Source organism: Caretta caretta, chromosome 1 (assembly GCF_965140235.1).
Source record: "Caretta caretta isolate rCarCar2 chromosome 1, rCarCar1.hap1, whole genome shotgun sequence".
In the NCBI taxonomy this organism is placed as follows: domain Eukaryota; kingdom Metazoa; phylum Chordata; order Testudines; family Cheloniidae; genus Caretta; species Caretta caretta.
This window is the reverse complement of record NC_134206.1, coordinates 80191839-80207931: the sequence shown is the minus strand read 5'-3', so window position 1 is coordinate 80207931 and position 16093 is coordinate 80191839. Positions and strand designations below refer to the sequence as shown.

General features: G+C 43.4%; 1 long non-coding RNA gene across 1 annotated transcript in view; it reads left to right on the top strand.

The window, feature by feature from the left end:
* Positions 1–16093, top strand: part of LOC142069670 (uncharacterized) — a 41122-nt gene that overhangs the window by 15833 nt on the left and 9196 nt on the right. Inside the window, exon 2 of the long non-coding RNA XR_012665606.1 lies at positions 3667–3883. This is a non-coding gene — a long non-coding RNA (uncharacterized LOC142069670). The remainder of the gene's footprint in view (positions 1–3666; positions 3884–16093) is intronic.

Here is a 16093-nt window from a genome sequence, read left to right as displayed (position 1 = left end):
AGGCCTCACCAATGTCGAATAGAGGGGAACGATCACGTCCCTCGATCTGCTCGCTATGCCCCTACTTATACATCCCAAAATGCCATTGGCCTTCTTGGCAACAAGGGCACACTGCTGACTCATATCCAGCTTCTCGTCCACTGTCACCCCTAGGTCCTTTTCCGCAGAACTGCTGCCTAGCCATTCGGTCCCTAGTCTGTAGCTGTGCATTGGGTTCTTCCGTCCTAAGTGCAGGACCCTGCACTTATCCTTATTGAACCTCATCAGATTTCTTTTGGCCCAATCCTCCAATTTGTCTAGGTCCTTCTGTATCCTATCCCTCCCCTCCAGCGTATCTACCACTCCTCCCAGTTTAGTATCATCCGCAAAAAGACTCAAAGACTCAAAGAGTTTGGCTTGTTTAGCCTAACCAAAAGAAGGCTGAGGGGAGATATGATTGCTCTCTATAAACACATCAGAGGGATAAATAACAGGGAGAGAAAGGAGTTATTTAAGTTAAGTGTCAGTGTGGATTCTGTTGTAAATTGTGTGTGTGTGTGTGTTCTTTCCCTATGCTGTCCCAGCTCTGTGTAGATAGCTGGTTCAGCAGACCTCGATAGTACTACCCAATGTGGTTAAGTGCTGGAGGCTGGAATATTGTTGCCTTGGAAGTGCTGTTTAGGCTGCCCACAGCTTTTCTCCTTGGGGCTCCGATGTTATTGGTAGATAGTGCGGCACATTAATTCGGCAGACCTCAATGCTACTTATAAAGGAAGACCACAGGGCACGGTTCAGTGGTGAAGGTGCTTGGCCAGGTTTATTGTCAGTGAACCACAGTACTAGCTCCTGGGGTCAATGTCTACATTAACACATGTATGCTCATTACAATGGACTCAGCTCAGCCGGCAGCAGGACTTTCCACTACCCCTTAGGCTGGACAAAGGGTTAAGGTGAAGTACCCTGACATTTATAGGCTGAGGCAAACAACTAGAATACACAAGTTACACACCACCTTATTTATTTCATGACATCTGCTTGTTACCTCCCCTTCTTCCTGATATTTTGGACAAAACTTCCCTATGCATCATCTTGTCAAACCATCTGATCTTGTATTAGATTAAAATGTATCTATACTAACTGGAATATATTTACATCAATATCTAATTCCTAGTAATTTAACAACAACTATGTCAACTTCATGTACCGGACAGTGGATTTGTAAGTATCTGTTTTACTACATGGCCTGACTTTGGTTCAGAGCCTCTGGCTCAGGCCTCAAATCTTGCAACATGCCCAATGCTCCAGGCTCTCTTTCTTTACTACAGGCACCAGAACAAATGGATATAAACTGGCCATCAACATGTTTATGCTTGAAATTAGATGAAGATTTCTAACCATCAGAGGAGTGAAGTTTTGGAACAGCCCTCCAAGCACAGTAATGGGGGCAAAAAACCTAACTGGCTTCAAGACTGAGCTTGATACATTTATGAAGGGGATGGTATGATGCGTCTGCCTACAATGGCATGTAGCCGATCTGTGTCTGGTAATATCTTCACCTGTCAGTGATGGGATATAGATGGGGAGGGCTCTGAGTTACTTCAGAGAATTCTGTCCAGGTGTCTTGCTGGTGGGTCTTACACACATGCTAAGGGTCCAACTGATCACCATATTTGGGTTCAGGAAGGAATTTTCCTCCTGGTCAGATTGGCAGAGACCCTGGTATTTTTGCAGGTTTAAACTAGTGTAAATGGTGGATTCTCTGTAACTTATTTAAATTATGATTTGAGGACTTCAGTATCTAGCTGGAGGTTCTGGGTCTGTTACAGGAGTTGGTGGGTGAGGTTCTGTGGCCTGCAATGTGCAGGAGGTCAGACTAGGTGATCATGATGGTCCCTTCTGATCTTAAAATCTATGGGACTTGACATGAATGAGGCTGACAAAATGTGATGGGGGGCGGGGTAAAGAATGGGTTGATGGAAGAAGAAGAGAGCTAGAGCAACTTGATTACATAGCTACTCAGCTTAGGCATGTACATCCTTTATCTTAAATCCTTGTACTTTTCCATACTGTAGGAAATAGTTTAAATATTGCGTATACTGAAGTTGGTTAACTGCAAATTGAATATAGTTAAGCACTTTCACTGTATATATTGTAATACAGAAAGGGTAGCAAGTGTTTGGTTTTACTTTCAGACACAAGCCAATTAACTGCCACAGAGAGAGATGTTTCTATTGTACTGAGCTGTAGCTTCCATCTTGTCATCGTACATTGCTGCTTGTGATGCTCAGTGTCACAGTTCAGGACAACTGCACTGTATTTCCCCTCAGTGGTCCAGCAAGGGCATCTGCTCTTGCCTTCCAGCTCCCAAGCTGTTGCCTCGCTTGGTTGGAGACCTGTGTCTGACACAGCTTCTGACCAAGGCCTTTCAGGCTGCACAGTTCCCTGCCTGCTGCCTTCACTGTGTTATTCCCAGCAGAGACAGGCTGCCCAAGCACACCTGCTTGCTTTCTCTTCAGAGATCGATAAGAGCGATTGCCCACGGTTGTAAGTTACCACACAATTCTTTCTATGCAAGCCTATTTTATTCTTAAAGTTAAAAAAAACAGTAGAGAGAAAACAGATTTAAAAACAATAAAAGAGCCCACACATATGCTAATAAGCTTACAGACATCATCCCAACCCTATCATGGGCTCTGGCAGGAACAGTCCCTCAAATGCCCACCCAAGGCGATTCCTTATGGTTACAAGTTTATCACATATTTAGTTCAGAACAAGCATTCACTCCTAGGAGGCCTCAGTAGGCCCAGTCCTTCCAACCCTTCCAAAAGGGCCCCAATTTGCTGGATCAGGAAGAAGGCCCTGAGCCTGTTTAAAACCAGGCTCTTTATCCAAGAATCCTTTCTTTGTCTGTTGGTCCCTAGAGAATGCAGTTTGAATTAGTACATGCCAACATCTTCAGGGGGTGACTTCAAAGGGCTGATAACTACATTAGCATCCCTCTCCTACTAAAGAAGGAACATACAATGACATGATAAGATACACAATTGCATTTTTAATACAATGTACCCCAAAGGTATCAACCCTAATTCAATAAGATTTAACTTCATTCAATAAAGTTTATCTTATTTTCATAAGGTTTGTTCAGGATATTACAGGATATTGTTAGTCTGCCATATTCAGGTTCAGAGATGTGAATATTGAGACTAAGTCTAGCTTGAATGTATAAATTTTGTCTTGCTGGCAGTCTAAAGAATGAAACAGCCTAACTAGGAACAACATCTGCCAACCAACAAGTCGGTCACTTGGCTTATCCCAGCCAGACACAAGGCATATTCTGGTCACGAATCTGATAAACAACTGAGTGAGAACAGAATAAACCACTGTAACTTCATTAATCAATCAGGCTATTGTTTTTTTGTTAGTGATCTTTTATATGTTGTTGACATAAGAATGTATACAAACTGCTATAAGTTATTTTTATCTTCTATTCTTTGGAACTTTTTAATTCATCCTGATTTAAGACAGTATCCACAATTTTCATGGCTGGGGTATGGTTTTAGCATCACAATGGAGGTTTGTTACTGAAGATACCGTCATCCTTTGAAACACTTTGAAGCATCAATTTAAATAAAGTTTAACAATATTTGTTTTTTCTCTCCTCTTTATGATTTCTTCCCCTGTGGCTAGGATTAAATGCATCAATGGAAAAAGAAACAACCACAAAATGAATATGAACAGTAGCTCTGCCTAGGAAAGAAGGAGCCAGTTCAGTGGAGCTAATTTCATCCTTACTTAAAGAATGATTGCTATGTCTTTTGTCCTGACTACCATGACATTTTAATAATACCACAACTCTTGACCTTGTGATAACTTGATTAAAAATCTTCATATACATCCAGAAGTGGTATGTATGACACTGCACTCCATATTCTTCATAGTGAAATTATTATGATATGATTATGCCATAATTATAATGCATTTTGTACAAGGCGGGGCATGTAAGATGTCATTGAAAAAATTATGCACATATCGTTTTTGAATCTGAAGTTATGAATATTGATTATGTATCTGTATTTCAAATGTAGTTACACCTGGGCGACACGCACTAGGCAAAATGCTCCCAGTCTAGATAGCCAGCTGTGAAGGGCCTATTCAAGGTAATGGAGCATTAGGAAAAACAATAAGCCTTAGGAGAATCCCCCACTTCTTAAGCCTTCCTGAGAATGCTCCAGACAGCCTGTAAATAATGGCTACTATGACTCAGCAAGATATGACTCTGGATTCCATTTTGTGATGTCTGTATTTTTTCACAAACTGATCTGGGAACCAAGTTTGGAACAAAGGGTTCCCACCATATGCTAAAGCTATATAAGGCAGGGAGTGACATCATCAGTGTTTCGTCACTCCCGACACAAGAAAACTCCTGGAAACACCTAAGGAACAAAAAGACTGAACTGGGGGAAGTGCTGGACCCAGGCTAAAGGGTTTTCTATCCAGTGTATGAAAACTTGGGGATCTCAAGCTGCAACACAAGTGCAGCTTGGGCCTTGAGAATCTGCAAGCCTGCTTGTATCATCAGCCAGGGTGAGAATTTGCTAATTTATATTCTATCATTCTAATATCTTAGGCTTAGTTTGCATTTTTGTTTATTTACTAGGTAATCTGCTTTGATCTGTTGGCTATCACTTATGCATTTCCTGATGTAAATACCACCGTAATTGGGTGTGTAACTGCATTTATGTCCAAAATACCCATTTTTCAGACTTCCTTAAAATAGCTATAAAGGGTCTAGTTGTCCACTTGTATACACAAGTGTACACCATTGGCTCCAGCAGAGTTACTCCTTGTTTATGCTGGTGTAAGTGAGATGAGGACCAGGCCTGCTGCTCAAACTCTCTTGCCTGTTGGCTTCATAGTCCACCTTCCCTATTCAGTTGGCCTTTTCTTTTTGCTCTTTAAAGCAGCCTCATGATAATGGACCATCAGGTTTAGTTTAGTTAAGGTTTAAATGAGCTTTCTGTTTAAAGCTCAACTCTCTAAAATCTTTATGGTTACTCGGATTGCCTTGAAATTTGGTGTGCCTCATAGGAGTATGGGGTATGGTTAGTGAGCCAAATATGGGATCATTTGACCAAGGGATCCTGAGAGACATCTCCCTGACCCCCACAGCCCCAGCTTTTCTTAAAGTTGACATATTCTACCAACGTATTTTTGCCCAGATCTATGGATTGAACAATGGGTCTGATCCTGACAAAAAGGTCTCACTTGTTTAAGGATTACCCCCGGGGAGTGCATGGCACCCACTATCCCTTCGCTAAGTGGAGAGTGGGAATTAGGAAGCAGAGGAGTGGGGACTAGAGAGGTTTGGGGCTGCAGCAAGTGGGACATTATGAGGAAGGGGATAAATGGGAATGGGTGGGAGGGTGGTTTGGGGGAGGGAAGGAAAGAGGTGGGCCACTGGGAGGGGGACATGGAGGTGCATGGCAGGAAGAATAGGGGCAGGGACACCTGTCAGCCTTACAGTCTCCCCTCCCATGTTTGTGCCAGGATCTGGAGAAGCTGCCTCTCTTGGTGATTCTGAGCCTACTCTCTCTACCTTTGCATATATGCTAGGATCTGGAAGCCCTGCATGTGTAGGGGAGGTCAGAGCCCCTCTCCCTTCTCTGTCATGTCAGCTAAGATATGGGGGCCTAGTCCCTCAAGAGTTTTCTGAACCCTTGTCCCCACACCCTTTTGTGATATCTGGGGTTCTCTGCCTGATGGAGTGGTGCATCAGCTCATTTCCCTACCCTTCTCATGGGAGATGAGATCTGGGGAAGCCCTACCCCTCTGGGAGTGAAGCTGAGAACAGGCATACTGGGAGCATGCACTATGAACACTCTGGTTATGGCTACCTTGGAAAAGAAAAGAAAAGAAAAGAAAAGAAAGACCTGCAGCATAGAGTCTCAGAGTCTGGCTCAGCTGATTCAGGCTTACGGGGCTCACCCTATGGGGCTAAAAATGTCAGTGTAGACATTCCCCCTCAGGCTGGAACTTGGGCTCTGAGACTCTCTCGCCTCACCAGGTTTCAGAGCCTCAGTTCCAGTGTTCAATACATGAACTTGGCAAAGTTGAGTCATGCTCTGAAACTTGCTGCTATGGGTCTCTTTTTTTGCAATGGGGTAAGCAGCTGTCAGGCTGTATTCATCTCCATTGTATGCAGTGTTGTAGCCATGTCGGCCCCAGGATATTAGCTCGAAAGTTTGTCTCTCTCACCAACAGAAGTTGATCCTATACAATATATTACCTCAGCCACCTTATCGCTCTTGATCTCCACTAGGTGTTCTCATTCAGCGGACAACATCTCATTAAGATGAATGGGTAACTTCACACATCTCTGAGTCTCCTGTGGTGGATATGTAGAGCCCCTTCTCTCCATCCTTCCTCTGTCCCTGCTAAAATATCTCCCCTTTCAGCATTATAGTGGACAGTCAGGTCTACTATAGTAAAGGTCTACAATATTATTCTGTTTAAAGCTCAGTTCTTCCAAGTGCTCTAATATCATCACAGGTACTTCGATTGCTTTGAAATCTGTTGTGTCTCAGTGAGAGGCTGTCTAGCAATTTGAGCCACATTTGGGGTCATTCAACCAAGGGGTTCCCAAGATACAGTACCCTGAAAAACCAGCATTTCATGAAGTTCACATATTCTCCCAACTTATTTTGTTCACATTTGGCTTCTAAAATGCTAAAAGCTTAATGGGATGGGATGGGATGGGAAGGGAAGATCCTGCCAATCCATATAATTATAGAGGTATAAGCTTATTGTCATATCCAGGAAAATCATGATAAAAGTAATTGTCAACAAATTATGGCCAGTTTTAGAGGAACTAGTAGGCAAGGAACAGTGTGGCTTGAGGCCAGGCCAAAGTTGCACTGATCAAATGTTCACAATCCGACAGTTGATGAGGGGTGGGGTGGAAAGCAAAAATGGGCATTAAAGATGTTTGCTGTTTTCATCGACTTCACAAAGATATTTGATCTGGTTTGAAAGAAGCAAAATTATTTGGAGTTCCAAATAAGATATTTGCAATTATAAAAATTGAAGATTCCTGCAATGCCATAAAAATTGGTGGAAAATTAATCAACTGCTTCAAGTTGAAATTTGGTGTGAGACAAAGGGGAATGGCAGTCACTTTTCATCATGCTCTTAAATTGGACATTAGGACTTTTAGATGAGTTGGAGGGTATGACTTTGGGTGATCTAGAGCTAAGCTCATAAACTTATGCAGATGACATTGTACAACTGGCAGGCATGTTTGAATTAATGATGATACCCTTTGCTACCTTGGAAAAATTGGGGTAGTCAACTTGGCCTTACAAATAATGCCAAGAACTTGAAGTGGTTGCATCTTGAAAAGGCATAATGGACAAAGTGTTGAAATGCAGCAGCAATGAAGTCATAGAACAAGTATGATCTTATGTATACCTCGGAAGCTTGACCAGTACCGACAGTTCCATCAAGGATGAGGTTAAATGGAGATGTGCCTTACAAGTTCTGCACAGAAATTGAAGAAATTATGGGCTGATTAAAAACATTGTTTGGTACCAAAGTGAAAATGTACTAACTAAACCAGTGTACTAACAGCCATTACCTGAAAACCACTGCATTGAATGAAACAGATATCAGAAGGGTGAAGACAGTAGAGATGAGAATTCTTTGAAAGATAACAAGTGTTAAGTGGAATAATTTCAAGACAAATAAGGAAGTTAGAAGGAATGTATTACATAAAAACATTGGAGTACAGGATTTGCTACAATCAAAAAAATTTTGATGGTGGGGACATTGCAGAACGCAGAGGATAGGATGCCAAAGAAAATAATGCAAACACAAGCAAGGTCAGTCTGAACTAGAGGCCTATGACAGGGTCCATGTGGTGCAACCTTGACTGTGGGATTCCTGAGACCCTCAAACCCAACAACCTGGGTTGCCTCTCACACTTAGATGCTGATGTCAAGTTCCAAACCTCTGGTAGCTAATGCACTTACACAGCCATCCACAGGCAGAGACGCACCCAATTTAGTTACATGAATGATCTCCTAGCCCTCATCAACCAACAATAGAGAGGCTCCAGCCAATTCCCCCCAACTCACCAGTCTTGCACCCCAGAAATGTACCGTCTTGCACTGGTAAGAAGCCTGGCAAGTGTAAATTCATTATCCAGTTTGCCACTCCCTCAGTATGAGTGGACACATACTAGCCTTTGTAAACTGAGCTGAGATTTCCCAAGCATTTCAGTCAAAACACACTGTTTTAGGTAAAATATAAAATGTGTTTTTAACTATAGAAAGATAGATTTTAAATGATTATAAGTAGCAAGCATAGAAATCAAAGTTGGTTACCTAAGAAATAAAAATAAGTTCTCAGTCTAAGTTCTACAAACTTAACAGGATTTGAATCAAACAGTGTCTCACCCTGACAGATGGTACAAACAGGTCACAGATCCTCAATAGACAGGCTGACACTGCATTCCAGCTCAGGACCACCCTTCCCCAGTTCAAAGTCTTTGTCCTCCAGAGATTTCTTCCAGGTGTTGAGTTTGGGAGGCAGGGGTAGAGGCCAAGTGATGATGTCACTTCTCCTCCTTTATACTTTCTTCCAGCTTGCTGGAAAGGTCAATGCTGTGACATGCAGGTCAGTCAGTCCCCACTGGTCAAGCAGTCTCCACTGCATACATATTCTTTCTGAGAAGTCTCCATTGTATACAGTTTCTGGGATAGTGTATTCTTTCCTTAATGGATGTTGATGATCCATTAACTGCTGCCTGGCTACTCCATTGTTGTACCTGAAAAGCTGGTTGTGGGTGTTCCCTATCTCACAACATATTTTAGTGACACATACAGAAATACTTCATAACTTCACATATGATGATAGCACATACAATCCAACAGGATATTAATGTTCAACAGATCAAGACTTTTAAAATGATATGTCACAAGCGATACTTTGTAGAAACCATATTATAATTATATGACAGTATGACAATATGCCGGTTTCAGGGTGCTACTCTGAAGTGTCGGCCACTGACTAGATGGCAGGACATTGTATGCAGGGACATAACTAGGCTGGGCTTAATGGAGAAATAAGCCATGGACAGGAATGAATGGCAATGCTGTATAGCTCCCCCTGCATGTAAAAGTACTCTGGGATGAAAAGAAGAAGAAGGCAAGGTCTGGACCATCCTCTCACATAGTGAAACCCACAGGAGTGGGCTAATGGGAGGAAAACTTAGTGATGATTTCCCTGTCCAATTTCTTTCACCTTCCATTAGCTGGGAAAATATGGTTTGCTCTCCTTTCCCAAAATGATCGTCAGGACCCAACCCTGCAGATCCTCTGGCACCTTTGCATATCCTAGAGGATCCATAGGAGGCCAGAGACATCTCTGAAAAGGTTCTGTGCCTCTACACTGGCTCTGGAGCAAACTATTCTGCACCACTGCACTTTCCGGAACTCCTCTGGACTTGGCTGCCTTTGGGACTTGCCCTCTCTTCCCCCGGGCTCTATTCCTTTCCCAAATCATCTCTGCAGAATTAATGGAGGGACAATGTACATCCATTGCCCCACCTCCAATCACTGCAAGACAGTGCGCTACCTTCCCTGCCTGTTCAATCTCCTTCCTCCCCCCCAGATCCCAGCCTATGGAGCACCCTCTGCAGGATTCAGGGGAAGGGACAGTGCTGTCACAGGGGAGGATGAATGACTCCTCTTCCACACAGAAGGGAAGAGATCTGCACATGAAGGGGCCCCTCGCTGCATGGATCAGGGTAGCACAATTTGACTATGTTCCCAGGGTGAGTTTGGGGATTTAAAACTCTGAGGCTGTTCTCAGTCACACCAGTATATAATTCGGAGCTCCTCTAGCATGCATGCTGGTGTAGTGAGAGCTGAAACTGGCTCTCATGCAGGAAAATGAGCTGTCAAGTGGCAGTAATATAACTGACTTGCAGAACAATAACACAGAGGCAACCATGGGAGGGGGAAGAGGAGGATGTGTGTTCTCCTCCCTCCACAGCCAACTTGATACTATCCTGCTGATCACCTCCATACAGTAGCTGGGCTCTTGCATTCTCATTCATGTGGCCCCAGCTTTTTTTCTCTTCTGTTCACGACAGGTTTGTAATACAGTTAAACATAAAAAGAAGCATAAACTGAACTACACCCACCTGCATTACACCTGTGTGGCCTGTAAGCACAATATGGAGATAAATCTTTAAGTAGGAGTCGATAAAGCAATAATACTGTACTGTGAAAACTGATCATTTAACATAACGACTAATTTATAACAACATTAACTTGTCCTTAGCTTTGTGTTACTAAGCGAGTGCTTGTTAAGACTGTAATGAACAGTTTCTCAGGGTGGGGTGGGGAGGAGAAAGACTTAAATAACAGAGTCTGTAAGTTACTGACAGCTGTGAAATCAGATCTTCACTCTATCAGAACAGAAAAGCTTGTGGGGCCAAGATACAAAGACTATGAAAATACAGATGTTTAATCTTGATGGCATTAAAAATTTCAAATAAATTAGTATTCAAATAAATGTAGCAAGTGACAGGGTACACTGAGTCACCTTAAATTAAGACTTTGTGGGACAGATTTTTGTCCCTTTCCAACGCAAAGGGGTTGGAAACTAGATGCAAATCCCCTGATGGTAATTCCTTCATTTTGGGAAGACCTCAGCATACACTTCCTTCCACTCAGTCTGGTGTAGAAGGTGTGTTGGGTACAGGGATGGGGTGTGTGGGGGTCAAGGACAGTGAGTGGCCAAAATACATTGTGTTGTTGCTGTTCCCCAGCTGGGTATGAAGTCTGTATCCAGCTGCATGGACGGCGGGTATCATAGGCTGAGGTAGGCAGTGCCTCCTGAAACAGCCAGGTATAGCCCTGCCCATGCCCTGCCCCATCCTGCTTCCACTTGGCACAGCTCCAGTCTCCTGGGGGGACCCAGGCTTGAGCTGCACCTCCCACCCTCCTCGCGCTCTGGGGCTGGGAAAGCTGGGGCCGTATGCCACCCACCCTTCCGTTGCTCTGGGGCTGCTAGGGCTGCACAGCCCACCCTCTTGGCACTCTGCGGCTGGGGAAGCTACAGACACACAGCCTGCCCTACCCATGCTCTGGGACTGGGGAGGTTGGGGCCGCACAGCCCACCCTGCTGATGCTGGGGAGGTTAGGGCTGCGCACCCCACCGTGCGCATCTGCCTTGTGCATCTGCCTTGCTCTTCCACCCCTAGAACCAATCCTGGTGCAATGCACTCATTTTACAGAAGCTATGAAGTGTGCAGCTCTCTCGAGTTTAATAACGTTTTCAAATCAGTAAAAGGAATAAGCCTGCCAGTCAACTGCAGGGAGAGCAAACTGGAAACTGCAAACCTGAGTACTGTACTAGGGAGAAACACGTTTTTAAATGTTGTCTGCCTCCTACATAAAGCTGAACACGTGAAAATAATATTTAATTTGCCCACAAATAGTAAAATAAAATGAGACTGGATCTTGCCTCTTGTTGCAAACAGAGACATAGCAACAGGAGACATCATGGTCCAATGATCAGAGAGCTGGACTTGAAGTTAAGAGTTGTGTCTGTAGCTCTGCTTCTGTCTTGCTCTGTGACACGGTGTCAACAGGCAGTGTTTTCCAGTTGACTAAAAGTGGGACTGAAAGCAAGGGACTCTATGTTCAAATACAAGCCTAGCACTAGCTTTTGTAAACCAGGAAATCATATGAGTGGGATGGGTGAAATAACTTCTGGGCACTTTTCTTTCAGGTTCCTCATCTGTATAATGGGAATAATACTTAACCTCTCCTGTAAAAGGTGTAAAAAATGTGGAGCTGAGAAATGCTCATAAGTGCAAAGTCATTAGAGCTGGTGAAAATTTTCACAAATTTCAAATTTTTGATGGAATTTTTCATTGAAAATCTTTTTAATGGCGGAATTTCATTTTGAAATGTCAGGTTTTGTGACTAAGTTAGACAGTTCCATCTAGGAATACCAACTCCATTAATAGAAAGCTGCTCTGATTTTGGTTGGCATAACCTTTCAAAAGCTCACATGGTGAGAAGAACAGGAGGACTTGTGGCACCTTAGAGACTAACCAATTTATTTGAGCATAAGCTTTTGTGGGCTACAGCTCACTTCATCGGATGCATAGAATGGAACATATAGTAAGAAGATATATATATACATACAGAGAATATGAAAAGGTGGAGTCAGAGGTTAATTCATTAAGATGAGCTATTATCAGCAGGAGAAAAAAAACTTTTGTAGTGATAATCAAGATGGCCCATTTAGACAATTGACAAGAAGGTGTGAGGATACTTAACATGGGGAAATAGATTCAATATGTGTAATGACTCAGCCACTTCCAGTCTCTATTCAGACCCAAGTTAATGGTATCTAGTTTCCATATTAATTCAAGCTCAGCAGTTTCTCATTGGAGTCTGTTTCTGAAGCTTTTCTGTTGCAAAATTGCCACCCTTAAATCTTTTACTGAGTGGCCAGAGCGGTTGAAGTGTTCTCCTACTGGTTTTTGAATGTTATGATTCCTGATGTCAGATTTGTGTCCACTTATTCTTTTGCATAGAAACTGTCCGGTTTGTCCAATGTACATGGCAGAGGGGCATTGTTGGCACATGATGGCATATATCACATTGGTAGATGTGCAGGTGAATGAGGCCCTGATGGCATGTTGAATGTGATTAGGTCCTATGATGGTGTCACTTGAATAAATATGTGGACAGAGTTGGCATCGGGCTTTGTTACGAGGATAGGTTCCTTGGTTAGTGTTTTTGTTGTGTGGTTTGGACATAAACTGATATCAGGAATCATAACATTCAAAAATGATTATCTTGATTATCACTTGTGACAAAGCTCTGTCCTTGCCTCTGTGGGTCCCGCGTTTCCTGGTGGATTTCACTAGCCTCAGAGGCTCACTGTGACCCTGCACGTAACCCTTCTCTCTCTGGAGACAAGGGTCACAGTCTACTGAGCCATTTTCATCATAAGCCAGCAAGGGAGGTGAGAAGAAGTTATCCTTCCTTGCACAGTTTCTGTTGTCTCCCAGTCTCAGTGATTAATCAGGGGGCAAAGGTTGGTGGGAGCACGGGCCCTCCCTCTACTCCGGGCTCCAGCCCAGGGACCCTAATAGTATCAGCTATGGTAGCTGACCTTTTAGAAACATAATATGTACAATTCCCTGGGCTACGTCCCCCACAGCAGCCCTCACTTCCTCAGGCTCCACTTCACCTTTACCTCAGGGCTTCCTTCCTTGTGCCTGATATGGTGTGTACTACTCAGCCTCTCCAACAGCACAACTTCCTCCCACAGCTCCTGACATGCACACCCACCTGACTAACTGGGAGGCTTTTAACTAGTTTCAGCCAGCCCTTGATTGACTTCAGGTGTCCCAATCAACCAAGCCTTCTCCCTGCCTTCTGGAAAGTTCTTAATTGGCCCCAGGTGTCTTAATTGACCTGGAGCAGCTGCCATTTCACTTATCCTGGTACCAGGGATTTGTTTAGCTTGGAGCTAATATATCTATCTCCCACTACTTTTCTATAGCCAGCTGGCCTTGCCCCGTCACACACTACAAAAGTTTTTTTCTCCTGCTGATAATAGCTCATCTTAATTAATTAGCCTCTTACTCCACCTTTTCATATTCTCTGTATGTGTGAGTGTGTGTGTGTATATCTATATCTATATCTATATCTATATCTATATCTAGATATATAAGATATATATATCTTCTTACTATATGTTCCATTCTATGCATCCTATGAAGTGGGTTGTAGCCCACAAAAGCTTATGCTCAAATAAATTTGTTCATCTCTAAGGTGCCACAAGTACTCCTTTTCCTTTTGCGGATACAGACTAACATGGCTGCTACTCTGAAACATGATGAGAAATATGTCTTTCAACATATGTAAGCTCTGTTGTACTGCAAACAAAAATTTTTTGACTAATCTTTTCATTTTCTAGTTTCCAGCTGGAAATGGCTGTACTATTGTTAAATGACATCATGTGTGACACTGGCCACCTGCAAGGTTATAACTTATTGCTCTTTAAACTTGCTACCATGGCTGCTAGCTGAAAGTCACCAGAGACTGCCTGGGCAGTTAAGGTTTATATATTTCTGGATGTGATCTTTCAGTGTCAGAACTTGTATCGGAACATAGGAGTAGTTAAGTTTAGTTAAGGAACATCTGAGCTTTATAAAGGGTTATGAGGGCTTAGGCAGAAGCCCAGAGTACAGAGAAGAAGCTCCTGGGGAAAGAACTCCTCGGGGAGCTGGCTAATAAGCTACTTCCACTGGTGCCTCCCTGCAGAGCAAGAGCTCCTGGAGAGAGCAACATCTCCCAGAACACAAAGAGAGAAAACTTGAGATACACTACAAAGCTGTTCAGGCAGGGAAGACTGGGTGATACCCTGAGTCAGTGGAGATGCTGCCGAGCTCCAGGCAGTGGAGAAGCCTAAGGATTTACCACAGAAGGAGAAGGCTTGTTTATATCTGGCAGTTGATTAAATAAACTGGACCCCTAAAGGGGCATTGTTAACCTGTATACTAGCCTCATTGAACTTACTGAAAGTCCATGAGGGGAGACTGAGGCAGAGATATAACTGCCTTTCCATACCAGGCCACCAAAGGGTGCTCCAGAGGTGAGTATTTTCTTTTATGCTCCTACTGAAATCATGGGACTTAGGTGCCTAACCAGCCTGGATGCTTTTGAAAATCCCACTAAGTGCCTATGTGCATCTTTAGGTACCTAATTAACTTTGAAAATCTGGCCCTAAAAAATTTGCCTGTGGTCACATGGGAACTTTGGGAAATCTGTGGCAGAGCCATGATTTGATCTATGTCCACTGCCTTAACCACAAGACCATCCCTCCTCTCAAGGGCTTTGGGATGTGTCCTTCCCTCAGAAAAGCAACCGTAAATCTCTGATATCAGAATTGGGGGGGCAGGAACCTAACAATCTCGGGGACTTAAGTTTAACAAGCCAGAATCACAGCAAAGAGGAAAATAATTACCTGAAGACGTTTCAATATTTTGAACAGCTAACAGCACCTGTAGCAGGTATGTGCTTAAATGGGAACAAAATTCTTTTCCAGATTCCGTTCCAAATTCGGAATTAGCTACCTCTAAAAAGACTATTGTCATCAAATATAGAGACAGGTAGCTAGACAAATTTCACACCATTAATATTCACATCATAATCAGAATTGCTATTCAAGTCACAGAGGACAAAATAGGAACAAATGACAAAACACATGGAGAAGGTTCTGTTGCGAATTGGAGGGAATAGATTCTGACCTGAAATATGTATGACTAGCTCCCATTACATTCAGGGGGAGCCATGTCTATGCTTCTTATGGCAGAATATGGCTTTATGGGCCAGACATTTTTTGCCACTCTGATGGCACCAACTGGACGTAAGTCTGGCCTAGCAGGTTGCTGGATGGATCCCCCTGTATAGGGGAATCTTCAGGTGGTATAGCAGCTCTGAAAGCCTTCACATCATGAGTGTCGATATGGTGGTGAGACTGACGGAAAGTGGTATGATTGAGGCACTTTTGTGCCCTGGTGATCCCTGGCTACCAGAATGGTCCTTGAGTGTTGTTGGCAGCTAGTATAGATTACAGTAGCCTTCAGGCTGCTCTAATTTATGCTGAGGACCAGTCTAGGGGTTTGACAGTGCAAGATTAAGGAAATGCAAAGATGGATTAAGGCCACCTTGTATTTCCTCCCTTACCCATTCACACATTTCCAGTTTGCTTGGAGGACCTCTGCGGGGTTGAGAGAGTGCGTGTGTGCAAAGAGTGAATTTGTGCAGGGTGCACAGCAGCCAACTGGGAATTGCTTAAAAGATTAATACAACATAATGCAGAATTCATTTTTCCACAGAGCCCACACTGTGAGGTGAAACTGGGTTTCCAGTGGGCATGCCAGAACTCTGGATCCAATGAGCAGCCCTGGCAGGGGAATAGCTAAGCAAGGGCCACCAGCAGGGCTGGTTCTAGGGTCCCATTACTAGTGGGGCAATTTTGGGGCCCCTGGATGTCACTATTTAGAAAACAAACACGC